Source organism: Manis pentadactyla, chromosome 18 (genome assembly GCF_030020395.1).
Source record: "Manis pentadactyla isolate mManPen7 chromosome 18, mManPen7.hap1, whole genome shotgun sequence".
Classification (NCBI taxonomy): domain Eukaryota; kingdom Metazoa; phylum Chordata; class Mammalia; order Pholidota; family Manidae; genus Manis; species Manis pentadactyla.
The window spans coordinates 11,961,664-11,985,673 of NC_080036.1; the positions used below are offsets into that span (position 1 = coordinate 11,961,664).

The following is a 24,010-nucleotide window of genomic DNA, read 5'->3' on the forward strand; positions in this document are numbered from 1 at the left end:
CTCATCAGATTATTAATGCCTCACAGAATTTAGATTAATACAGCCTTTGAAAAGCCATGTGAATCCCCACCTTCTTTAAAATGATAATAAAAATAATCCTGTAAAAATGTGTTGAAAATTGGGATGTTATCTGTGGAGTAAAATCATTATTATCCTTTGCAAAAGAGAAACCTGTTACCAATGACAACACATCACTTCTTTGTTGGTGAGAAGTCCACGAAGCCAAATGCACCTTCCATTCAACATCACTTCCAATCCACAAAGTACAAGGAGAAATTAGGGAAGTTGAGAAAAAATAATCTAATGGAAAGTGAAGTGATAAAAACCTATATGACATTTACTGGATGCTTACTGGACAAGCTGTATTACCAGAAAAGTTACGTTTACTCCTTGGGACATGATGGTATACAAATTAATTTTTTAAGACATTCGTCTCGAAGTTCCCAAGCATACACACCTCAGAACCATGCATTACAACTAGTATCTCTCTTAAACACATTTGAAATACAATGATGGCACATGAAAAAAAGGCACTTAGATACACTGACCCACCCTACTTAGTCAGGAAGACCAGGCACAGCATTCAATTCCCAAGGTTCAAGGCTGACCAGCATAGCTAGAGAGTTGGTGTTACTGGAATATTACATCATCCCTAAGAAGAATGTCAGTATTTTCAGGACAAGATGTTTACCAATTTGAAAACCTTAATGATGGGAATGCCGACTTGTTTTCAATATTCTTTCCCTGCAGTTGTGTCTTTCTCAGGAGCACATGCAGCTTAAAAATTTTTTAATGAATGTTTACTAACTTCCTTAGAAACAAACCATGCGGTAAACACCCAGCCTTTCTGAGACACATGAAATGCATTTAAGTTGTCAGCCCCCAAAACCTTTTCCAAATCAAATAAACTTAAAAAAATTTTTGACAGATATAAAAAAAACGAAACTCTCTTTCATATGAAACCTAGTACTTGATCCACGATGGCCATGGGAATGAAGTAAAAAGTGGAAAGAAAAAAAGTGTGTCCATTGTTATGCCGAATAGAACATAGCAATGTCCAATTTCATTATACCTTTTGGGAAAAATTTGGCATAGGAAATCAAAACAAGAAGATATATGTATGTATGCAGGCAGCTAAATATGGGTACAATTCATTAATTTAAAATTCTTTAGTTAAGTAAACCTTCCTGGATTTACATTGGATAATCACATTTCTGAAAACAATGACTAAAAACAGAAATGCGAACTGTGACACCATGGGGTACGTAACTAACACAGATGTGTCATCAGTAAAAGGAGTACCTGCAGTGAAAACTGAATGACTCTGCATATACCCTTCCTTTCAACAGATTTCATAAAATATGGACACGATATCAGGAAGCATTCAGAGAAGAAATGCACTGTCTGAGAAACAAAGACCACCAGAACGTGAGGCTGCTGCCACCAAAGGTGGCTCCTCAGGGAAGGACAGAAGATGCTCACTTTAATTGACCGCTAGGATTCACAAGCATGCTTCTCTCTCACAGTCAAGGCAAAATTCCTACATTTGAACAAAGAAAATTCTAACAGATTAGAAAATTCCAGTGTCAATAATTACAGGGTAAAAATCTTATTAGAGAAAGGTCACTCACCTTGGGCTTGTGCACTGTAATAAACAAGTACCTTCAATGCTGTGCTTTCAAAAAATTAAGAATCCTAAGTCCATCTAGACCAACGTGTCATGCACTGGTGCACAACTGGAAGACCCACCTATAGACTGAAATGCTAATGCACACATGAATTCAAACACAAGGCCATTAAAGCCATAGACCAAAGTGTCTTTGCAAGTGAGCATAGCCTCAGATTCAAAAGGTGCTAAATTCCAGCAAGGACTGACCCACTGATTCAATAAATACGAGAATCCACGTTGCCTCTTCAATTGAGAATAAGAGAAAAAAGAAATGCCTCATCACAGCATATGCCATGAACCTGATGATAAGGAAATCTTTTCCCTTTAGGAGACAAAGGAACTAAGAGGTGTGCCTAATGGATTCGATGGAAGCAAAGAGGCCAGCGTAAAGTTGCGAATCATAAATCATGTGCATCTCACCAACAGGGAACTGAGAAAGCATCTGGCTATCTGAACTCGGAATGTGCACTTCCAAAGAGGATTCCGTGTACACAGGACACACAATTCCCAGTGACTCTTTCTCAAACAAAAGGATAACTTCCTACTTTTACACATTCGATGCTGCTAAAAAGGGCAAACAAATGGAAAATGATCACTGATACAACTGTATCACATACAGAATGAGACAACAAAAAGGATGTTTAGATTTCCAAGGAACACATAAGAGGGAATCATGATCAATCCAAGCACATTCGGGGGCACTGAATGTGCCTCGGGGAAACTGTTCCTGACCTCTCTGGCCCCTGGGTGAGAAAACGTGCTGGACCTCAGATCTGATGAGAACGACGGTAGAGGGTTCTCACTCATTTTGTTCAGATTTTCCAAGGAATGCATAAGAGGGAGTCATCATCGATCCGAGCACGACCTGGGAAGCCGGACCCTTCCCAAGACAGGCTGGATGTCTCAGCAGGCAAGCTGATGGCCTGGGAGACCTGCAGCCACCTGGAGGACTCAGAACCACGCCCCTGAGCAACAAGAACCGCCATCCATCACTGGAGTGGAACCCCACATTCCACCAGGCTCACGGAAACCAGCAGCTCTTAGGAGTTCCCCGAAGTCCTAATGCAGCCTCTCAACCTCTGGCACAGACAGGAATGCTTACCATCGCGAGACATTGCCGGGGGTGGTTCCCACTCTGGGCGACAACTCTTCGGAGCTGCTGCATACGGATGCTCACCAAAGCAGAGGAAAGTCTTCCTTGGGACCGTGAGACTCACTGGCCAATGCGTCTGCCAAGTGAACAAACATCACGTGCTCTGTGGGCAAAGGGACCCAGGTCATCAGGGAACCACACCCATGCGGGGTTTTCCCTGGGTGAAACTCCTGTCTGCACATCTGTCCCTTAGGAATGTCTGAAGGCGGGTGTGGTATCATGGGTGCGGGCCAGTGTGAGCGTGGGTGTGCGTGTGAACATGTTCATGTGCCGACACAAAGCATGCCTTGTGCACAGATGCCAGGTCTCATGGTCTACCACCAGCCGCCCCAGGCCAGTGCTCCAAATGGGCGGGTGCCAGCTTGGACCTCTCGTGGCTCCTGACAGGCCACAGCATGCCTCTGTCACAGCCACAACTTCCAACCAAAGCACACCGACCCCACGCACCACCACTCCCTGACTGTGGATGACTGGTCAACATGGACACTGCGCCCCACAGCCCTGTGACAGGGCAGGCGAACCTCATGGAAGCCCAGAGAGCACAGGAACCAGGAATCCACCGACATACAGGCTCATAGCAATGGGAATCAACAAGGGCCCGGGAACAGCCTGTGTCCCTCTCAAGCGGTGAATAGACTGAAGGCCTTGCTCACATTTATGCCGCCCAGGCCTTCCTGCTCTCACTGGGCCATTGGGAAACCTGGAGGCAGAGAGCTGTTCACACACCTAGACCCAGGGCGACATGCAGGGAAAGCAGGGCACCTTCCCTTCAGGGATCTGGCAGTCCTTCAGCCAGCCACTTTGGGGCCCTGAGATGCCCAGAAACATTCCCCCACTGGGCTCGGTGGACCAAAGAAACAACCTCAAACGTGCAAGGCAATTTTGTTGCCATGTAGCCTTAACACTAGGCGTCCATGGGGGCCAGTGACTGTCAGCAAGTATGACATTGGAAGAGTAGGTCTCAGGGCATGCATCCAATGACCCCTCCCTCGGCTCGCTGGCACCACAAACATTTTCACAGGACACAAATGCTTCATCCACAACCAAGTGGAAGAATGACAACAGACACATCATCTGCACCCAGGGACATGGACAGTTTCCAAGGCGGGTGTCTGTCCAGAGATGTTTGGGTGGGATGGCTGCATTTACAGTCTCCACCATGCACATGCCCACGCCCACATCCACAGGCTTCCACGGATGCATGCAAAACCCTTCACGAGAGAACATCAGCCACACAAGCCAGGGAAAATGGACACTCCTCGAGCAATCCTTTCCATGTGAAATCTGAATGCCAACACAGTTGAGCACCAAGACCAAAGTTCAACAGGTGGTTGGCACCAGGCATGTCTGGCTGGTGTTCAAGGGCCAGTGCGTCGTTTCGAGCTACTAAGAGGAGATGTGTTGAGTACAACTACTCTGGAATGAAATGTCAAGTGACCACAAGTCATCAGCCCATTCCCACACACAAGGACGCTAAGCCTTCCTGGGTACACAGCCATAGGCAGACCCGTCAGGGTCCAAAGACATGCCAGGAAAGCCTTGAAGTGCGGTGAACACGACAGGAGAGCTGATTTCCCATGGAAGCACATGCGATCACACCGTGACCTCTCCTGTCTGTGCACGTCCCTCCCAGTCCAGGTCATCAGGCTACACAGCCTCTTGACTTCAGCGCTTTGTCTGAGCACAGTCCACACAGGGGCACCCAGCACCTAGACTGGGCAAGCAGAGGATGGAAAGGAGGGCAGCTGCCACCAGAAGTGCCACAGCCATGCCCATTCCCCATGGCCCCACAACCCACACCACACTCCCATTTCCCCACCGAGGCAAAAGGGAGAACAGGTATCACCCCTGGAGTGAGCCAAGGCTCTCATCAAAAACCGTTGGGAGATTCTGTCCTTCTGCTCCACACACAGAATGCAGGGGCTGTGTGTGCAGCAGGGCCCTGGCCAGCAGTTCCAAGCCCCAGGCTCGTGAGGACTATGCCAATGCACGCTCCCTGCAGCCTAGCCTAGAAATCGGATGGGAGTTGGTTGCCATGCCAACCAGGACTGGCCACTCCACAAAGGTCCACAGACTCATGGACACCAAAGTAACAACGTGAAGCCCCTGACCCGGACACGCCACTCTCTCCCATGCTGAGCTGCAGGGCGGTGCTTGCATGCGTGTGACCTGAGGAAGCTGTCCCTGACTCCTCGGGTCCCTGGGAGAGCTAACGTGCTGGACCTCAGTTTCAATGAGAACGACGGTAGAGGGTTCTCACTCATTTTGTTCAGATTTCCAAGGAATGCATTAGAGGGAGTCATCATCGATCCGAGCCCATTCTGGGACCCTGGATAATATAACAAGCCAGGCTGGGTGGCTCAGCCGGTCAGCTAGTGAACTCAGACCCCCTGTGGCAGCCTGGATCATCCCAACAAAGCTGCTGAGAGAGAGGAACACACAGTCCACTCTTAAGGCCAGGGCTGCGTGCCACTGGGCAAGTGCGGGCAAGCAGCCTCCCGGGCACCTCTACCAAATCCTAGTGCCAATGGCAGAAGCTGGGGCAAAGGGATGCATACCTTTGTGAGCTGGGCCTTGGTTTGCCTGGGACTCCTGCAAGCAGCTGGTCCTCACAGGAGAGGAAGGGCTTCGATTCTGCACCAATGGTGAGCCTTGCATGGGATGTTCACCTGAGAATTTTTGAGAAACCATATGCGTACTTGGGAAACCTGCCCAGGATCTCAGGTCACAAGATCCGCTGCTGACGGCTGCCCATGGGAAGATTGGTATCTGCTTATCCTGTCCCCCTATCCCTCAGGTAGGACAGAAGGTGTGCATGAGGCCATGAGAGGAGGTCGCTGTCAGGTCTGTATGAGTGTGAGTGTGAGCGTGAGAGTGCGGGGGCCTCTACCCTTGGAAAAACGAAAGCTATGCACAGATCCCTGGCCCCTCATCTTGCATGCACAGGCCAGAGACTGGTGCCTTCAAAGAGAAGGATGCCACCTTTGACCTCTAGGGGCGGCTGCAATAGGCCACAGACTCCCTCTCTCATGCGCACCTTCTCACACGAGCACGTGGACTCTACTACACACTTTACTCGGGCTACGTGCGTGATGTTAGTGTGGACACTGGGTCCCTGCAGGCTGTCTCACACACACACACACACACACACACACACACACACACACACACACACACACACACACACACACACACACACTCAGGTGAGCTGCACTGGAAGAACACAGGAGCAAGGTCATCCCTGACATACAGGCTGGGACCACTGAGGGAATGGCTCCTGGTCTGAGAGAGCCTGGCCCCTTCTTCAGGGCCCCAAGGGGGTGCAGGTCAGGTGCTCGCTCATGCTCACTAAGCCAGTAGGCCCTCAAGCAAGATGGGAGGGATACCCAACTGGTAGTGGTCTTTGCCCACCATGACCTGGGGAACAGCTCCACTGAACCTAGGACCCCGCCTGGCGCATGGGTACCTACAGCAAAGCCCTCACAGCCATCATCCATGAAGACCAGTGGGAGAAGGGAAATTCTGTCCATATTCTGAACCAGGAGACGCTGACATTTACCATGCTAGACAGACAGATGTCTGTCCATTGCAGGGCGCCGGGGGCCTCCACACTCCAGGTCTCTCCCACGCCCATGAGTTTCCACGAGTCAGCACGAGCCCTCTGAGAGGATGGCTGTCCCCTTTGCCAGGAAACACAGGCTCCCCTTCATTAAGGCTTTGGCCTGGACACACCAAGCCCCGGGGGACGCACGGTCGCATGGAATGCTCGCCAAACCCACAGAGCCTGGGGAGGCCAGCTGCCACTCATCGCCAGTGGCCTCTTCCACCCACTGCACGGAGAACGCTCGAGCGCTTTGGCTCTGGAATGGACGGGGCACGGGAACCAGTGTCGACTAGAGCAGTGCCCTACACGTGGACCCTAAGCCTTCAGTGGTAGGAAGCAAATGGCAGGCATGTCAGGGTCCAGACCACATGCTCTGGCAGGAGGTGCCTCAAAACCACACGGCAGTTCCCATGGAAGCACATATAATCCCGTCATAATGTGCCATCCCCAGGCTATTCCAGCCCCATCGAGGCCATCAGCCACCACAGCGCCTTGACCTCAGTGCCAGGGATATCTGCACAGTGCAGGGCCAGCCACCGTACAAGTGGGCCGGGCGAGCATGGGAAACAGAACAGCCAGCACACAGAGCACACCGGGGGCCAGGATGCCCTTGGCCTCCAACCTCCCACCCACGGGTCTGCCAGCTCTCTTCCTCGGGACCCGTAGCAAGGACAAGCCTCGAGCTCTGCCTCACCTCGCATAGAACGCTTCTGTCAGAAACCACGAAAACTTTTGCTCTCAGCACCAAGAGATGGACCTCCAGGGGCTACGCAGGAAGCAGGATGCCACCCCACACAGATCCATGCCATCGTCTTCCTGGGCCTAGGCCAACGCTGCCATCTCTGACTCCCGGGACAAGGGTGCAAACTGGCCTCTAGGCCATCACAGCCTGGCCAGTGAATCGACGACCTCTGGGGAACAGACACTCAACTGATGCTGTGACACTACCGGCCCTATAAGGAGAGGCTCTCTGAGGCTGGTTCTCTGGGTGGGGGGGGTGCACGAGTGTGGCCTCAGGGAAACTCCCTGACCTCTCTGGCCCCTGGCAAATGTGCTGGACCCTCAGATTCGATGGGAACGACAGAAGGGAGTTCTAAATCACTTTGTTTAGATTTTCCAAGGAATGCATTATGAGGGAGTCTCATTGATCCGAGCACAACCTGGGATGCAAGGAAGTGTACCAAGGCAGGCTGGGAGGCAGTGCAGGCCTGGCAATCCCCTCCCGGTCCTCCAGCAGCCTGGGCAATGCAGACGCTTGCTACTGATCAAGAGGAGCTGTCAGACCACTCTGGAGGCAGCACCGCGCCCATCGTGGCACATGTGCACAGGAGTAGCATCTAAGGCGGCTCTGTGACATCCAAGAGTGCGTGGCAGTTCTTGGGGCCAGGGGATGCTTACTGCCTTGGGTGATCCACAGCCTCGGGGTGCACCCTGGGCTTGCTGTGTCCTGACACCCACATGACTCTGGTCATGCTGGACAAAACATTTGCCTTTCCTTTGCCCGTGGCAGCCGTCACGGCAAGTCCACCTGAGAACTGCAGAGAAATCACCTGTCAGCTGGAAAGACGTATGCAGGTTCTCAGGTAACAAGACCCATGCTAATGTTTCCCCAGGACAGACAGCTGCCTCTGCTTGCCCTGTACAGCTGACTTGGGGTCACTGAATTCAGCCTGGAGGGACAGCAAGATAGTGCATGGGGGTGTGCACACATTCATGGGTGGGTGGGTGGTCACAGGAGGAGCCCAGAGAACCTGAGAGCACGAGCCCTGTGTGTAGATCCCTATCCTCATGCCCTGACACCCAAGAGCAGAAGACCAACCTGTGCCTTTGTGGGAACAATGCTGGGGTTCACCTTTAGGGGCTGCTCTAATGAGCCATGCATTCCCTCTCTTAAAGCCACTCCTAACCAATCCAAAGCCACGCTAGGTACAGCGTCTTCCTGATGGTGGATCTGAAGCCAACCAAGATTCTGTGTGTCCCTGCTGGATATCCCAAGTGAACTGTACTTGAGGCTGAGACAATGCCCAATGCAGCGACACAACCATGGGCATCAGAGCTGGCACCCCTGGCAACCTGCAACTGGGCAGAAGAAGCCCATCCCTTCTGAAGGGGCCAGGTGACTTTAGGACAGGTGCCTGTGCACCCTACCAGAGAGAGCACACCTGGCCCTGAGAGAGAAGGCAGGAAAGCCAACAGGAGCAGGTGGACTGGAGCCACCCTGACCGGCTATATGCCGATTCTCCCGAGGGCATGTTCCCGTGTGGGGACCTGGCATTTCTAACCCTGCTATGTTTCGGGCTGCTGACATCCATGGCAACATGCACACAACTGGCTGCCTCTCGCAAACTTGCCCTCTCACATCCCGTGAGAATCTTTACCAAGAAGTGGCCTCAAAAGCTCAGCACACAAGGAGGGTCAAGGGCATCAGGGAGAATGGCCATTATGGATTGGGAGGCTACATGAGCCCAGTGCACGGGATTCAACGAGGCACTGTGATGTGGTGACAACACCGACCACCTCTCGGAGCACAAACACTTCACCCAGGGTGACAAGGGGAGCTGACCCAGCAAACACATCCACAGCACAAGGAGATGAGATTTCTACCTCAGGAAAAATATGTCCACACTGTGCTTCTGAGATTCCAGCACTCACAGTGTCTGGCTTGCACAAAGGCATCCACTCCCGACCCTATGCCACACTGAGGAGCCACCAATTCCAGGAGAGGCTGACCCTCCTGGAGTTACACCTTGACCTGGGAAGCTTTTTTCCCTATGGTTGCAAAGGCCCAAAGGGACTGTTCCTCTAAGCCCTCTGGATCGGGGTGGCACAGTGGCAGGCTGGCAGCCGTGGGCCAGTGCATCTGTTCGAGGCCCTACAAGAGGACCATTTGTCCACCACTAGGCTGGAACAGAGACACCGCATGAGCAGTGCTCATTTCCCATAAGGCCACACACATGCACCCTGCATGGCACCATCTGGCAGTCCCAACAGGGCCCAGACATATCCCTAGGAAGCCTAGGACTACACCGCGTTCAATCCAGACTGTGCATGCTATGAAAGCCCATGCAAAGACACTGCAACCTGTCCTCTCCATGTGTTGCCTCCATGCTCTGCCCTTTGTGCCCTGGGATGGCAGCTACTATAGGCTGTGGGATGTGGCACCAGTTTTGGGACACAGGCCATATTTGCCCAGCTAGCACTGGCATTTGGTGGCCAGGCAAAACATGGGAGCTCTACATGCTGCAGCCCTGCCAACTAATGTGTCTGTTCTCTACCACCAAACCCAGGGGCCACTCACATTCCCTTGCCAGGACAATAGCCAAGGACAGGGATTGCTGTGCCCAGCCAGAGGCTCTAATCAGAAGCCATTGGAAGCTTCTGCCCTTCAGTGCCTACACAGCCATCCAAGGAGTTCATTTAAAAGAGCAACCAGGGCAACACACATCCATGCCATGAGCTCTCTGGGACTCTGCCAAAGCCACACAGTCTGACTCCTGGATATAAGGTATGAGCTGGCCACAGTGCCCCCAACATGGAGCAGTTCACCCAAGGCCCCACCCTGGGGCCCAAGAACACCAAACCGATGCATCCACACTACTGGTCCAAAGAAGGGAGGCTCCCCAATGTTGATGTGTTAGGTTGGCAACTGCACACCTGTGGCCATGGGGAAGCTGTCCCTCTATCTTGCTTGCCATGGGTGAGACAAAGTGCTGGACCTCAGATCCGATGAGAATGACGGTAGGGAGTTCTCACTCATTTTGTTCAGATTTTCCAAGGAATGCATTATGAGGGAGTCATCATTGATCTGAGCACTTTCTGGGATGCTGGAGCCTTTGCAAGGCAGGCTGGGCATCAGGCAAGCTGATGGTTCAGGAGACCTACAGAAGCCTGGAGGACCCAGCACCATGCCCCTGAGAAAGAAGAACCACCATCCATCCCTGGAGTGGAATCCTACATTCCACCCGGTTCATGGGAAAAAGCGCCTCTTAGGCAGTACCCCGAATTCTAATGCAAGCTCTCAACCTTCTGGCACAGAGGTGAATACTTACCATCATGACATATCGCCAGGGGTGGTTCCCATTCTGGGTGACAACTCTTTGGGGCTGCTGCACACAGATGCTCACTGAAGTAGAGGAAGGTCTTCTTTCTTTGTGACTGCAAGACTCACTGGCCAATGCGCCTGCCAAGTGAACAAACATCACGTGCTCCATGGACAAAGGGACCCAGGTCATCAGGAACCACACCCATGCAGGGTTTCCCCTGGGTGAGACTCCTGCCTATACATCTGTCCCATAGGAATGTCTGAAGGTGGGTGTGACATCATGGGCATGGGCCAGTGGGAGCATGTGTGCGAGCATGAGGATGTTCTTGTGCTGACAGGAGGCATGCCCCATGCACAGAAGCCAGGCCTCATGGTCTGCCACCGGCCACCACAGGCCAGTGCTCTAAACGGGAGGACGTTACCTTTGAAATCTCGTAGATACTGACACAGGCCATGGCACACTTCTGTCACAGCCACACCTTCCGACCAGAGCACACCGACACCACGCACCACCACTCCCTGACTGTGGATGACGGTTTGATGTGGATACTGACCCCTCTGCCCTGTCACAGGGCAGGTGAACCTCATGGAAACCAGAGAGTACAGGAAACAATAATTCACTGACATACAGGGTCGCGACACTGGGAATCAACAAGAGCCCAGGAACAGCCCGTGTACCTCACAGGGGGCCAATAGACTGAAGGCTGTGCTCACACTCACGCTGGACAGGGCTTCTTGCCCTCATTGGGCCAGTGGGAAACCTGGAAAAGGGGAGAGGTGTTCATGCTCTTAGACCCAGGGAGACATGCAGAGAGAGCAGGGCATCTTCCCTTCAGGAATCTGGCTTTCCTTAAGCCAGCCACTCTGCGGCCCAGGAATGCAAAGAAACGTTCCCCTACTGGGCTCCGTGGACCAAAGCAGCATCCCCATGCATGGAAGGCAAGTCTTCCGCCACGTAGCCTCAACACCAGGCATCCATGGGGGCCAGTGACTGTCAGGAGGCACTGCCATTACCAAATGCAATACTGCAAGGGTCTGCCTTGGGTCATGTGTCTAACGACCCTTCCCTCAGCCCACTACCACCACAATCTCACAAGTCACAATGCTTCATCCACACCTAAGGGGTAGAACAAGACAAGATACATCACCCATGTCCAGAGACATGGACAGTTTCCAATTTTCTAAGGCGGGTGTCTGTCCACAGCAGTGAACCTTCTACAGCAGCCTTCACAGTCTCCACCACAGCCACAGGTTTCTATGGATGCATGCAAACCCCTCCATGAGAGAACGTCAGACACATGAGCCAGGGAAAACAGATGCTCCTTGAGCTATCCTTTCCATGTGAAATCGTGAAATCTGAGTGCCAATGTGGGTGAGCGTCAAGACCAAAGTTCAACTGGTGGCCAGCACCAGGCATGTCCAGCTGGTACTCAAGGGCCAGTGCACTGTTTAGAGACACTAAGAAGAGATCTGTTGAATACCACTACTCTGGAATGAAATGTCAAGCGACCACAGGTCATCAGCCCATCGTCACACACAGGGACCCTAAGCCTTCCCTGGTACACAGCCACAGGCAGGCTCGTCAGGGTCCATAGACATGCCAGGAGAACCTCAAAGAGCAGTGGACACAACAGGAGAGCTTACATCCCATGGAAGCACATGTGATCACACCGTGACCTCCCCTGTGCGCATCCCTCCCAGTCCAGGTCACCAGGCTAAACAGTCTGACTTCAGCGCTACATCCGCTGCACAGTCCATGCCTGGGAACCTGGCCCCTAGACTGGGCAAGCAGGGGACAGAAGGAGGGCAGCTGCCACCAGACGTGCCACTGCCACGTTCATTGCCCATGGCCCCACACCCCACAGCACACTCCCATTTCCCCACTGAGGCAAAAGGGAGAACAGGTATCACTCCTGGAGTGAGCCAGGGATCTCATCAGAAACCGCTGGGAGCTTCTGTCCTTCTGCTCCCACACGCAGACCACAGAGGCTGTGTGTGCAGCAGGGCCCTGGCCAGCAGTTCCAAACCCCAGGCTCATGAGGACTATGCCAATGCACGCTCCCTGCAGCCTAGAAATCGGTTTTTGGCTGGCCTCCACACCAGCCAGGACAGGCCACTCCACCAAGGTCCACGGACACATGGACACCAAACTAACAACATGAAACCCCTGACCCGGATATGCAACTCCGGCCCATGCTGAACCGCAGGGTGGTGCTTGCAAGAGTGTGACCTGGAGGAAGCTGTCCCTGACTCCTCGGGTCCCTGGGAGAGCTAACGTGCTGGACCTCAGATCCGATGAGAATGATGGTAGAGGGTTCTCACTCATTTTGTTCAGATTTCCAAGGAATGCATTAGATGGAGTCATCATCGATCCAATCACGACCCGGGATGCAAGGAAGTGTATCAAGGCAGGCTGGGAGGCAGTGTGGGCCCACCAATCACCTTCCGGTCCTATAGCAGCCTATGCAATGCTGATCAGGAGGAGCTGTATCCACTCTGGAAGCAGCACCTAGCAGACCGTGGTGCACGTGCACATGAGCAGCCTCCCAGGTGGCTCTGATGCCCAAGAGTGCATGGCAGTTCTTGGGGCCGGGGACACTTACCGCCTTGGGTGATACACAGCCGTGGGGCGCACTCAGGGCCATGCTGTGTCCCGATACCCACATGACTCTGGCCATGCTGGACAAAATGTTGTCCTTTCCTTTGCCCGTGGCGGCCATAATGGCAAGTCCACCTGAGAAGTGCAGAGAAATCGCTTATCAGCTGGAAAGATGTACACAGGTTCTCAGGTAACAGGATCCATGCCAAAGTTTCCCAGAGGTGGACACGTGCCTCTGCTTGCCCTGTACAGCTGAACCTCGTGGTGACCTTGGACTAGAGGGACACCAAGGCAGTGAGTGGGTGGGGGTGGGCACGCATGTGTGGCTGTGTGGGTGGGTGGTCATGGGAGGAGCCCAGAGAACCTGAGAAAGCAAGCTCTGTGTGCAGATCCCTATCCTCACACCTGGCAACCAAGAGCAGAAGACCGACCTGTGCCTTTGGGGGAAGAAGGCCAAGGTTTACCTCCGGTTCTGCTCTAATAAGCCATGCATTCCCTCTCTCAAAAACACTCCTGAACAAAGCACAGCCACGCTAGGTACAGCCTCTTCCCGATGGTGGATCTAAAGCCAACCAAGACAATGTATGTCCCTTCCAGATGTCCCTGGTGAACTGCACTTGAGGCAGAAACAGTGCCCACCTCAGCAACGCAACCGTGGGAATCAGAGCTGGCACCCCTGGGAACCTGTAACTGCCCAGAAGCAGCCCGTCTCTTCTGAAGGGGCCAAGAGACCTCCAGCCAGTTGCCCATGTACACTACCAGAGCTAACACGTGTGGCCCTCAGAGGGCAGGCAGGACAGCCAACAGGAATGGGTGGACTGGAGCCACCCTAAAAGGCTACAACCCCATTCTCCCAAGGGCATGTTCCCCTTGGCATTTCTACCCCTGCTGTGTTTCGGGATGCAGACCTCCATGGCAATGCCCACACAACTGGCTGCCTCAAGAAAACTTGCACCCTCACGTCCACAAGGCAACTTCCCCCAGAAGTGGCCTCAAAAGCTGAGCACAAGGAGCGCCAAGGGCATCCAGGAAGATGGCCATTATGGATCGGGAAGCTGCATGAGCCCAGGGCATGGCATTCAACCTGGCACCCCTCCCATGATGTGGTGGTAACACCGACGACCTCTAGGATCACAAACCCTTCACCCAGGATGAGTAGGGGGAGATGACCTAGAGATCACATCGACAGCACAAGGAGATGAGATTTCGTCTTCATGAGGCATCTGTCCACACTGTGCTTCTGAGACTGCAGCACTCACAGTGTCTGGCCTGCCCAAAGGTGTCTGCTCACAAACCTATGCCACACGGAGGAGCCACCAGTGCCAGGAGAGGCCAACCCTCCTGGAGTTATACCTTCACCTAGAAAGCTCTTGTCCCCTGGGCACAAAGGTACAAAGGGCCTGTACCTCTAAGCCCTCTAGATTGGGGTGGCAGCAATGGGCCAGTATATCTCTTTGAGGCCCTAGCAAGGGGATCGTTTGTCCACCACTAGCCTGGAATAGAGACACCGAGTGACCGGTGCTCATTTCCCTTAAGGCCACACACATGCACCCTGGGTGGCACCATCTGGCAGCCCAACAGGGCCCAGACACATTCCTGGGATGCTGAGGACTGTGCTGGGTTCAATCCAGACTGTGCATTCCATGAAAGCCCGTGCAATCACAACACAACCCATCCTTTCCATGTGTGCCCTTCACGCTCTGAATTTCATGCCCAGGATGGCAGCTGCTACAGCCGAGAGCTGCAGTGCTAGGTTTGGGCCACAGTCCGTGTTTGCCTAGCTGGCATCAGTGTTTGGTAGCCAGGTGAAATATGGGAGCTCTATCCCCAGCAGCTCTGCCACCAAATGCATCTATTCTCTGCCTATACAGGTGTTGTTCACATTTCCTTGCATGGACAATAGCCAAGGACAGGGATTGCTCAGTGGCTGGCCAGGGGCTCTGAGCAGAGGCCATTGGAAGATTCTGCCCTTCAGCCACCCAGGGTGTGCATTTTAAAGAGCAACCCAGCCAACACTCACCGATGCCATGAGCTCTCTGGGACTCTGCCAAGGCCACACTAACCGACACCTGGATCTAAGGTGTGAGCTGGCCGACGTGCCCTCCAACATGGACCAGTTTCACAAAGGCTCTACTCCAGGGCCTACGGACACCCAACTGATGCAGCAACGCTACTGGCCCAAAGAAGGGAGGCTCCCCAAAGCTGATGTACTAGGTGGGCATCTGCACCCCTGTGACTGTGGGAATGCCATCCCTCTCTCCTGCTTGCCCTGGGTGAGACACAGTGCTGGACCTCAGATCCGATGAGAATGACAGTAGGGAGTTCTCACTCATTTTGTTCAGATTTTCCAAGGAATGCATTATGAGGGAGTCATCATCGATCCGAGCACTCTCTGAGATGCTGGAGCCTTTGCAAGGCAGGCTGGGTATCTCAGCAGGCAAGCCGATGGCCCGGGAGACCTACAGCTGCCTGAGGACCCAGGACCATGCCCCTGAGCAAGAAAAACTGCCATCCATCCCTGGAGTGGAATCCCGCATTCCACTGGGTGCACAGGAACCGGAAGCTCTTAGGCAGTTCTGTGAAATCCTAATACAACTGCTCAACCTTCCGGCACAGATGTGAATGCTTACTGTTGTGAACATTGATGGGCATGGTTCCCATTCTGAGTGACAAGTGTTTGGGGCTGCTGCCCCCAGATGCACACCGAAGTAGAGGAAGGTCTTCTTCCTTCATGACCGCAAGCCTTGCTTGGCCAATGTGCCTGCCAAGTGAACAAACACCACGTGCTCCATAGGCAAAGGAACACAGGTCATCAGGGAACCATATCCATGTAGCGTTTCCCATGGGCAAGACTCCTGTCTGCACATCTGTCCCTTAGGAATGTCTGAAAACCGGTGTGATATAATGAGTGCAGGCCAGTGTGAGCATGTGTGCGCATGTGAGCATGTTCTTGTGCCGACCAAGGTATGCCTCTTGCACAGATGCCAGGCCTCATGGTCTGCCACCAGCAGCCACAGGCCAGTGCTGTAAATGAGAGGATGTCACCCTTGACCTCTGCTGGCTACAGAGACCAGCCATGGCACATCTCTGTTACAGCCACACCTTCTGACCACAGCACACCATTTCCACACATCACCACTCCCTGACTGTGGATGACTGGCCAACATCGACACTGTGCCCTGCAACTTGTCACAGAGCAGGCAAACCTCATGGAAACCAGAGGGCACAGGAACCAAGAATCTACCGACATACAGGCTCACGGCACTAGGAATCCACAAGGGCCAGGGAACAGCCCTTGTCCCTCTTGGGGGGCCAATGGACTGAAGGTCGTGCTCACAGTCACGCTGACAAGGCCTTCCTGCCCTAACAGGGCCAGCGGGACACCTGGAGAGTGGGGGAGGTGTTCATGTACCTAGACCCAGGGAGACACGCAGTGAAAGCAGGGAACCTTCCTGTCATGGATCCGGCATTCCTTCAGCCAGCCGCTTTGGGGCTCTTACATGCCAAGAAATGTTCCCCCACTGGGCTCCAAGAACCAGAGCAGCAAGTCTTCCACCATGTAGCATCAACACTAGGCAACCATGAGGGCTAATGACTGTCAGGAGGCACTGCCATCACCAAGTGCAACACTGCATGACTCAGGTCATGTGTCCAACAACTCCCCCTTCGGCTCGCTAGAACCAGTCTCACAGGTCACAAATGCTTCAGCCACAACCAAGTGGAAGAATGAAACCAGATACACCACCCATGTACAGAGACATGGACATTTCCCAATTTTTCAAGGCGGGTGTCTGTCCATGGCAGTGAGCCTCATAAGGTGGCCTTCACAGTCTCTGCAACACCCATAGGCTTCCATGGATGCATGCAAACCCTTCCACAGGAGAACATCAGCCAAATGAGCCAGGGAAAATGGAGGCTCCTTGAACAATCCTTTCTATGTGAAATTTGAGTGCCAAAGCAGGCGAGCATCAATATCAAAGTCCAACAGGTGGTTGGCACCAGGCATGTACGGCTGGTGCCTGAGAGCCAGGACACCATTTCAAGCTGCTAAGAAGAGATCCATTGAGTACCATTACTCTGGAATGAAATGTCAAGCGACCACAGGACATCAGCCCTTAACACATACAGGCACCCTAAGCCTTCCCTGGCACACAGCTACAGGCAGGCCCGTCAGGGTCCATAGAAATGCTGGGAAAGCCTTGAAGAGCAGTCGGCACAACAGAAGAGCTTACATCCCATGGGAGCACATGTGATCACACCATGACCTCCCCTGTGTGTGCGCATCCCTTCCAGTCCAGGTCACCAGGGTAAACAGCCTCTTGATTTCAGGGCCAGGTCTCCTGCACAGTCCATGCCTGGGCACCCGGCCCTGAGACTGGGCGAGCAAAGGATGGAAGGAGGGCAGCTGCCACCAGAAGTGCCAACACCATGTCCATTGCCCATGGCCCCATACCCCACAGCACACCACCATTTCCCCACCGAGGCAAAGGGGAGCTCAGATATCGCTCCTGGAGTGAGCCAGGGATCTCATCAGAACCAGTGGAAGCTTTTGTCCTTCTGCTCCCACACGCAGACCACAGGGGCTGTGTGTGCAGCAGGGCCCTGGCCAGCAGTTCCAAGCCCCGGGCTCATGAGCACTATGCCAAAGCACGCTCCCCGCGGCCTAGCCTAGAGATGGGATGGGAGCTGGCCACCATGCCAGCCAGGACTGGCTACTCTACCAAGGTCCACTGACTCACGGAAAACAAACTAACATGTGAAGCCCCTGACCCGGACACGCCACTCTCTCCCATGCTGAGCTGCAGGGTGGTGCTTGCATGCGTGTGACCTGGAGGAAGCTGTCCCTGACTCCTCGGGTCCCTGGGAGAGCTAACGTGCTGGACCTCAGTTTCGATGAGAACGATGGTAGAAGGTTCTCACTCATTTTGTTCAGATTTCCAAGGAATGCATTAGAGGGAGTCATCACTGATCTGAGCCCATTCTGGGACCCTGGATAATATAACAAGCCAGGCTGGGTGCTCAGCTGATCAGCTAGTGAACTCAGACCCCCTACAGCAGCCTGGATCATCCCAACAAAGCCACTGAGAGAGAGGAACACAAAGACCACTCTTACAGCCACAATCACTTCCCCCTGGGCAAGTGCAGGCAAGCAGCTCTCTAGCACCTCTACCAAATCCTAGAGCCAACGGCAGAAGCTGGGGCAAAGGAACACATACCTTCATAAGCTGGGCTTCGGTTTTCCTGGGAATCCCATGTGCTGCTGGTCCTCACAGGAGAGGAAGGACTTCACTTCTTTGCCAATAGTGAGCCTTGCATGGCATGTCCACCTGAGAAGTATTGAGAAACCACATGCACACTTGAGAAACCTGCCCAGGATCTCAGGTCACAAGATCCACTACTGACGGGTGAAGAGGGGAAGACTGGTATCTGCTTATCCTGTCCCTCTGTCCCTCAGGTAGGTTGGAAGGTGTCTATTGACCATGAGAGGAGGACGCTGTTCAGGTCTGTGTGCAAGTGTGAGCATGAATGTGAGAATGCAGGGGCCTCCACCCTCGAAAATGCATAAGCTATGCACAGATTCATGGCCCCTTGCCTTGCCTGCAAAGGCCAGAGACTGGTGACTTCAAAGAGAAGGATGCCACCTTTGACCTCTATGGGCTGCTGCAAGAGACTGCTGACTCTGTCACATGCACCTTCTCTCACAAGCATGCAGACTCTACTACATGCTTTAGTCAGGCTATGCATGTAATGTCAGTGTGGACACTGGGTCCCTGCAGGCTGTGACTCACACTCACACACACACACACACACATACACACTCAGTTGAGCTGCACTGGAAGAACAGCCAGCGACCACAGGAACAAGGACATCCCTGACATACAGGCTGGGAGCACTGAGGGAATGGCTCCTGGCCTGAGAGAGCCCAGCTGCATCTTCAGGGCCCCAAGGGAGTCCAGATCAGGCACTTGCTTGTGCTAAGCCACTAGACCCTCAAGCAACACAGGAGGACAGCCGACTACGCATGGTGCTTGCCCACCATGTCCCGGGGAACAGCTCCACTGAACCTAGGACCCTTTCCTCTCCAGGCACATGGCATGTCTACACCCAGTGACTTTGGGTTCCCTGACCTCCTAGGAAACATTCAGATACTTGGTTGCCTTGTCCAAAGGAGCATCCGAGTACCCTGCCAGGCCGCGGCCCCGACTCCTGCCATGCAACTCTACCCACATGCGGTGGGGGAGGGGAGCAGAGGGAATTGGGACAGAAGGCTCAGAGGAGCTCCACTTCTCTTTGGGTAGCACCCTCGGGATTCAAGTGAGGACCCTGCCTTGCACATGGGTACCTACATCAAAGCCCTCACAGCCATCATCTATGAAGTCCAGCAGAAGAAGGGAAATTCTGTCCATATTCTGAACCAGGAGACGCCGACATTTACCATGCTAGACAGACAGATGTCTGTCCATGGCAGGGTGCAGGGGGCCTCCGCACTCCAGGTCTCTCCCATGCCCATGAGTTTCCATGAGTCAGCATGAGCCCTCTGAGAGGATGGCTGTCCGGTGCCAGGAAACACAGGCTCTCCTTCATTAAGGCTTTGGCCAGGACACACCAAGACCCACGGGGACACACGGTCACACAGAATGCTCACCAAACCTGCAGGACCTGGGGAGGCCAGCTGCCACTCATCGCCAGTGGCCTCTTCCACCCACTGCACGGAGAACGCTCGAGCGCTTTGGCTCTGGAATGGACGGGGCATGGGAACCAGTGTCAAGTAGAGCAGTGCCCTACACGTGGACCCTAAGCCTTTAGTGGTAGGAAGCAAATGGCAGGCACGTCAGGGTCCAGACCACACGCTCTGACAGGGCTACCTCAAAACCACAAGGCAGTTCCCATGGAAGCACAGGTGACCCCATCTTAACATGCCATCCCTGGGCTCTTCCAGCCCCATCGAGGCCATCAGCCACCACAGCACCTTGACCTCAGTGCCAGGGATATCTGCACAGTGCAGGGCCAGCCACCGTATGAGTGGGCTTGGCAAGCATGGGAAACAGAACAGCCAGCACACAGAGCACGCCAGGGCCCAGGACTCCCTCACTTCCAACCTTCTACCCAAGGGCCTCCCAGCTCTCCTCCTTGGGACCCGTGGCAAGGACATGCCCATGAGTTTCCGCGAGTCAGCGCCAGCCCTCTGAGAGGATGGCTGTCCCCTGTGCCAGAAAACACAGGCTCTCCTTCATTAACGCTTTGGCCTGGGACACACCAAGACCCACGGGGACGTGCTCTGCCTCGACTCACATAGAACGCTTCTGTCAGAAACCACAGAAACTTCTGCCCTTCAGCATGAACACTTGGACCTCCCGGGGCTACACGGGAAGCAGGATGCCACCCACACAGATCCATGCCATCGTCTTCCTGGGCCTAGGCCAACACCACCGTCTCTGACTCCCAGGACAGTGATGCAAACTGCCCTCCAAGGCATCACAGCCTGGACGTCTGGGGAATGGACACCCAGCTAAGGCGGTGACACTAACGGCCCTACAATGGGAGGCTCTCCCAGGCTCCTTCCGTGGTTGTGGTGCACGAGTGTGGCCTCGGGGAAACTGTCCCTGACCTCTCTGGCTCCTGGGTGAACAAACATGTTGGACCTCAGATTCGATGAGAACAACAGTAAGGAGTTCTCACTCATTTTCTTCAGATTTTCCAAGGAATGCATTATGAGGGAGTCTCATCAATCCGAGCACAACCTGGGATGCAAGGAAGTGTACCAAGGCAGGCTGGGAGGCAGTGCAGGCCAGGCAATCCCCTCCCGGTCCCCCAGCAGCCTGGGCAATGCAGACGCTCGCTACTGATCAAGAGGAGCTGTCAGACCACTCTGGAGGCAGCACCGCGCCCATCGTGGCACACGTGCACACGAGTAGCGTCTAAGGCGGCTCTGTGTCCTCGAAGAGTGCATGGCAGTTCTTGGGGCCAGGGGATGCTTACCGCCTTGGGCGATCCACAGCCACAGGGCGCACCCAGGGCAAGCAGCATTCCAACACCCATACGGCTTTCTCCATGCTGTTCAAAATGTTCGCCTTTCCTTTGCCCCTGGCAGCCATAATGGCAAGTCCACCTGAGAAGTGTAGAGAAATCGCCTGTCCCTGGAAAGATGTACGCACGTTCTCAGGTAACAGGATCCATGCCAAAGTTTCCCAGGGGTGGACATGTGCCTCTGCTTGCCCTGTACAGCCGAACCTGTGGTGACTTTGGACTAGCGGGACACCAAGGCAGTGGTTTGGGGTGTGCACACATGCGTGGGTGTGTCAGTGGGTGCTCAAGGGAGGAGCCCAGAGAACCTGAGAAAGCAAGCCCTGCACACAGATCCCTATCCTCACACCCTGCCACCCAAGGGCAGAAGACCAACCCATGTCTTCGTGGGAAGAAGGCCGAGGTTCACCTCCAGGGGCTGCTCTAATAAGCCATGCATTCCCTCTCTCATAGCCACTCCTGACCAAAGCACAGGCACACTAGGTACATCCTCTTCCTGATGGTGGATCTAAACCAACCGAGACACACTGTGTCTCCCTGCCAGATGCCCCAGTGGAACTGCAGTTGAGGCAGAGAGAGCGCCCACTGCACCGACACAACCATGGGACTCAGAGCTGGCACCCCTGGGAACCAGCACGGGGCAGAAGCAGCCTGTCTCTTCTAAAGGGGCCAAGTGACTTCAGGCCAGGTTCCCGTGTTCCCTACCAGAGCCAACAAGCCCGGCACTCAGGGGGCGGGCAAGACAGCCGACAGGAATGGTGGACTGGAGCCACCCTGACTGGCTACAGCCCGATTCTCCCGAGGGCATGTTCCCGTGTGAGGACCTGGCATTTCCACCCCTGCTATGTTTCGAGCTACTGACTTCCTTGGCAACACCCACACAACTGGCTGCCTCTCACAAACCATCCCCCTCACCTCTACAAGGCATCTTTCCCAGGAAGTGGCCTCAGAAGCTCAGCACACAAGGAGGGCCAAGGGCATCAGGGGGACGGCCATTACAGATCAGGAGACTGCATGAGACCAGTGTACGCGATTCAACGTGGCACCCCTCCTGAGATGCAGTGATAACACACACCACATCTGGGAGCACAAACACTTCACCCAGGGTGATGAGGGGTAGCTGGCCCAGCGACACATCCACCACACAAGGAGATGAGATTTCATCCTTGGGAGACATCTGTCCACACTGTGCTTCTGAGATTGCAGCAGTCTGGCCTTTGACCTGCCCAAAGGCGTCCACTAAGAACCCTATGCCACACTGAGAAGCCACCAATGCCAGGAGAGGCTGACCCTCCTGGAGTTACACCTGCACCAGGGAAGCTTTGTTCCCACAGCCACAAAGTCTGAAAGGGCCTGCACCCCTAAGCCCTCTGGATCGGGGTGGCTGGCTGGCAGCTGTGGGCCAGTACATCTCCTCAAGGCCTTAGCAAGTGGACCATTTGTCCACTGCTAGCCTGGAATGGAGACACCAAGTGAGCAGTGCTCATTTCCCATAAGACCCCACACATGCACCCTGGGTGGCACCATCTGGCAGCCCCAACAGAACAGGGCCCGGACACATCCCTGGGAAGCCAAGGACTGCGCCAGGTTCAGTCCAGACTATGCATGCCGCAGAAGCCCATGCAATCACTCTGCAGCCTGTCCTCTCCACGTGTACACTCCACGCTCTGCCCTTCATGCTCAGGACTGCAGCTACTACTGGTTGTGGGATGTGACACCAGGTTGGGGCAACAATCCATGTTCACCCAGGTGGCACTGACTTTTGGTGGCCAGGTGAAACATGGAGCTCTATCCACTGCAGCCCCACTGCCTAAACCATCTGTTCTCTGCCTCCAAACCCAGGGGCTTTTCACATTTCCTCGACAGGACAATAGCCAAGTACAGGGATTGCTCAGTGCCTGGCTAGAGGCTCTGATGAAAAGCCTTTGGAATCTTCTGCCTTCAGCGCCTACATCACCACCCTGGGAGTGCATTTCAAAGAGCAACCTGGCCGGCACACATCCATGCCATGAGCTCTCTGGGACTCTGCCAAGGCCACACTCTCGGTCTCCTGGATCTAAAGTGTGAGCTGGCCACAGTGCCTACCAATGTGGACCGGTTCCACCAAGGCCCCACCCCGGGGCCCACGGACACCCAACTGATGCAGCAACACTACTGGCCCAAAGAAGGGAGGCTCCCCAAAGCTGATGCGCTAGGTGGGCGTCTGCACCCCTGTGACTGCGGGGATGCCATCCCTCTCTCCTGCTTGCCCTGGGTGAGACACAGTGCTGGACCTCAGATATGATGAGAACGACGGTAGGGAGTTCTCACTCATTTTGCTCAGATTTTCCAAGGAATGCATAAGAGGGAGTCATCATCGATCCGAGCACTTTCTGGGATACCGAACCCTTCCCAAGGCAGGCTGGGCATCTCAGCAGGCAAGCTGATGGGCCGGGAGATCTACCGCCACCTGGAGGACCCAGGTCCATGCCCATGACCAACAAGAACCACCATCCATCCCTGGAGTGGAATCCCGTATTCCACAGGGCTCACGGGAACAAGCAGCCTTTTGGCAGTTCTCCAACATCCTAATGCAACCACTCAACCTTCTGGCACAGAGGTGAACGCTTACCATCGCGAGACATCAATGGGGGTGGTTCCCACCCTGGGCAACAACTCTTTGGGGCTGCTGCACACGGATGCTCACTGAAGCAGGGGAAGGTCTTCCTCCTTCATGACAGCGAGCCTCGCTTGGCCAATGCGCCTGCCAAGTGAACAAACATCACGTGCTCCATGGGCAGAGACCCAGTTCCTCACGGAACCACACCCATGCAGCATTTCCCCTGGGTGAGACTCCTGTCTGCGCATGTGTCCCTTAGGAATGTCTGAATGTAGGTGTGATATCACAGGTGTGGGCCAGTGTGAGGGTGGGTGTGCGT

General features: G+C 54.1%; 1 long non-coding RNA gene and 9 other non-coding genes across 11 annotated transcripts; all 10 read right to left on the minus strand.

The window, feature by feature from the left end:
- Positions 1–2,431: 2,431 nt before the first annotated feature.
- Positions 2,432–2,525, minus strand: LOC118908825 (small nucleolar RNA SNORD116). Its single transcript, XR_005023373.1, has one exon. It is a non-coding gene; the product is annotated as a small nucleolar RNA SNORD116 (small nucleolar RNA).
- A 250-nt stretch (positions 2,526–2,775) lies between these two features.
- On the minus strand, positions 2,776–23,774 carry LOC130681471 (uncharacterized). Of its 2 annotated transcripts, XR_008994649.1 has the most exons (6): positions 21,048–21,172; positions 18,284–18,394; positions 13,072–13,202; positions 10,476–10,606; positions 5,381–5,491; positions 2,776–2,898 (listed from the first exon to the last, which is right to left on the minus strand). It is a non-coding gene; the product is annotated as an uncharacterized LOC130681471 (long non-coding RNA). The 2 variants fall into 2 exon arrangements; XR_008994650.1 differs by lacking the exons at positions 18,284–18,394; positions 21,048–21,172 and adding an exon at positions 23,704–23,774.
- On the minus strand, positions 5,042–5,134 carry LOC118908847 (small nucleolar RNA SNORD116). Its single transcript, XR_005023391.1, has one exon. It is a non-coding gene; the product is annotated as a small nucleolar RNA SNORD116 (small nucleolar RNA).
- On the minus strand, positions 7,483–7,577 carry LOC118908835 (small nucleolar RNA SNORD116). Its single transcript, XR_005023382.1, has one exon. It is a non-coding gene; the product is annotated as a small nucleolar RNA SNORD116 (small nucleolar RNA).
- LOC118908830 (small nucleolar RNA SNORD116) lies at positions 10,139–10,233 on the minus strand. Its single transcript, XR_005023378.1, has one exon. It is a non-coding gene; the product is annotated as a small nucleolar RNA SNORD116 (small nucleolar RNA).
- LOC118908848 (small nucleolar RNA SNORD116) lies at positions 12,750–12,842 on the minus strand. Its single transcript, XR_005023392.2, has one exon. It is a non-coding gene; the product is annotated as a small nucleolar RNA SNORD116 (small nucleolar RNA).
- LOC118908826 (small nucleolar RNA SNORD116) lies at positions 15,356–15,450 on the minus strand. The gene has a single exon (XR_005023374.1). It is a non-coding gene; the product is annotated as a small nucleolar RNA SNORD116 (small nucleolar RNA).
- On the minus strand, positions 17,947–18,039 carry LOC118908828 (small nucleolar RNA SNORD116). Its single transcript, XR_005023376.2, has one exon. It is a non-coding gene; the product is annotated as a small nucleolar RNA SNORD116 (small nucleolar RNA).
- On the minus strand, positions 20,707–20,800 carry LOC118908832 (small nucleolar RNA SNORD116). Its single transcript, XR_005023380.2, has one exon. It is a non-coding gene; the product is annotated as a small nucleolar RNA SNORD116 (small nucleolar RNA).
- On the minus strand, positions 23,362–23,455 carry LOC118908829 (small nucleolar RNA SNORD116). The gene has a single exon (XR_005023377.2). It is a non-coding gene; the product is annotated as a small nucleolar RNA SNORD116 (small nucleolar RNA).
- Positions 23,775–24,010: the final 236 nt, after the last annotated feature.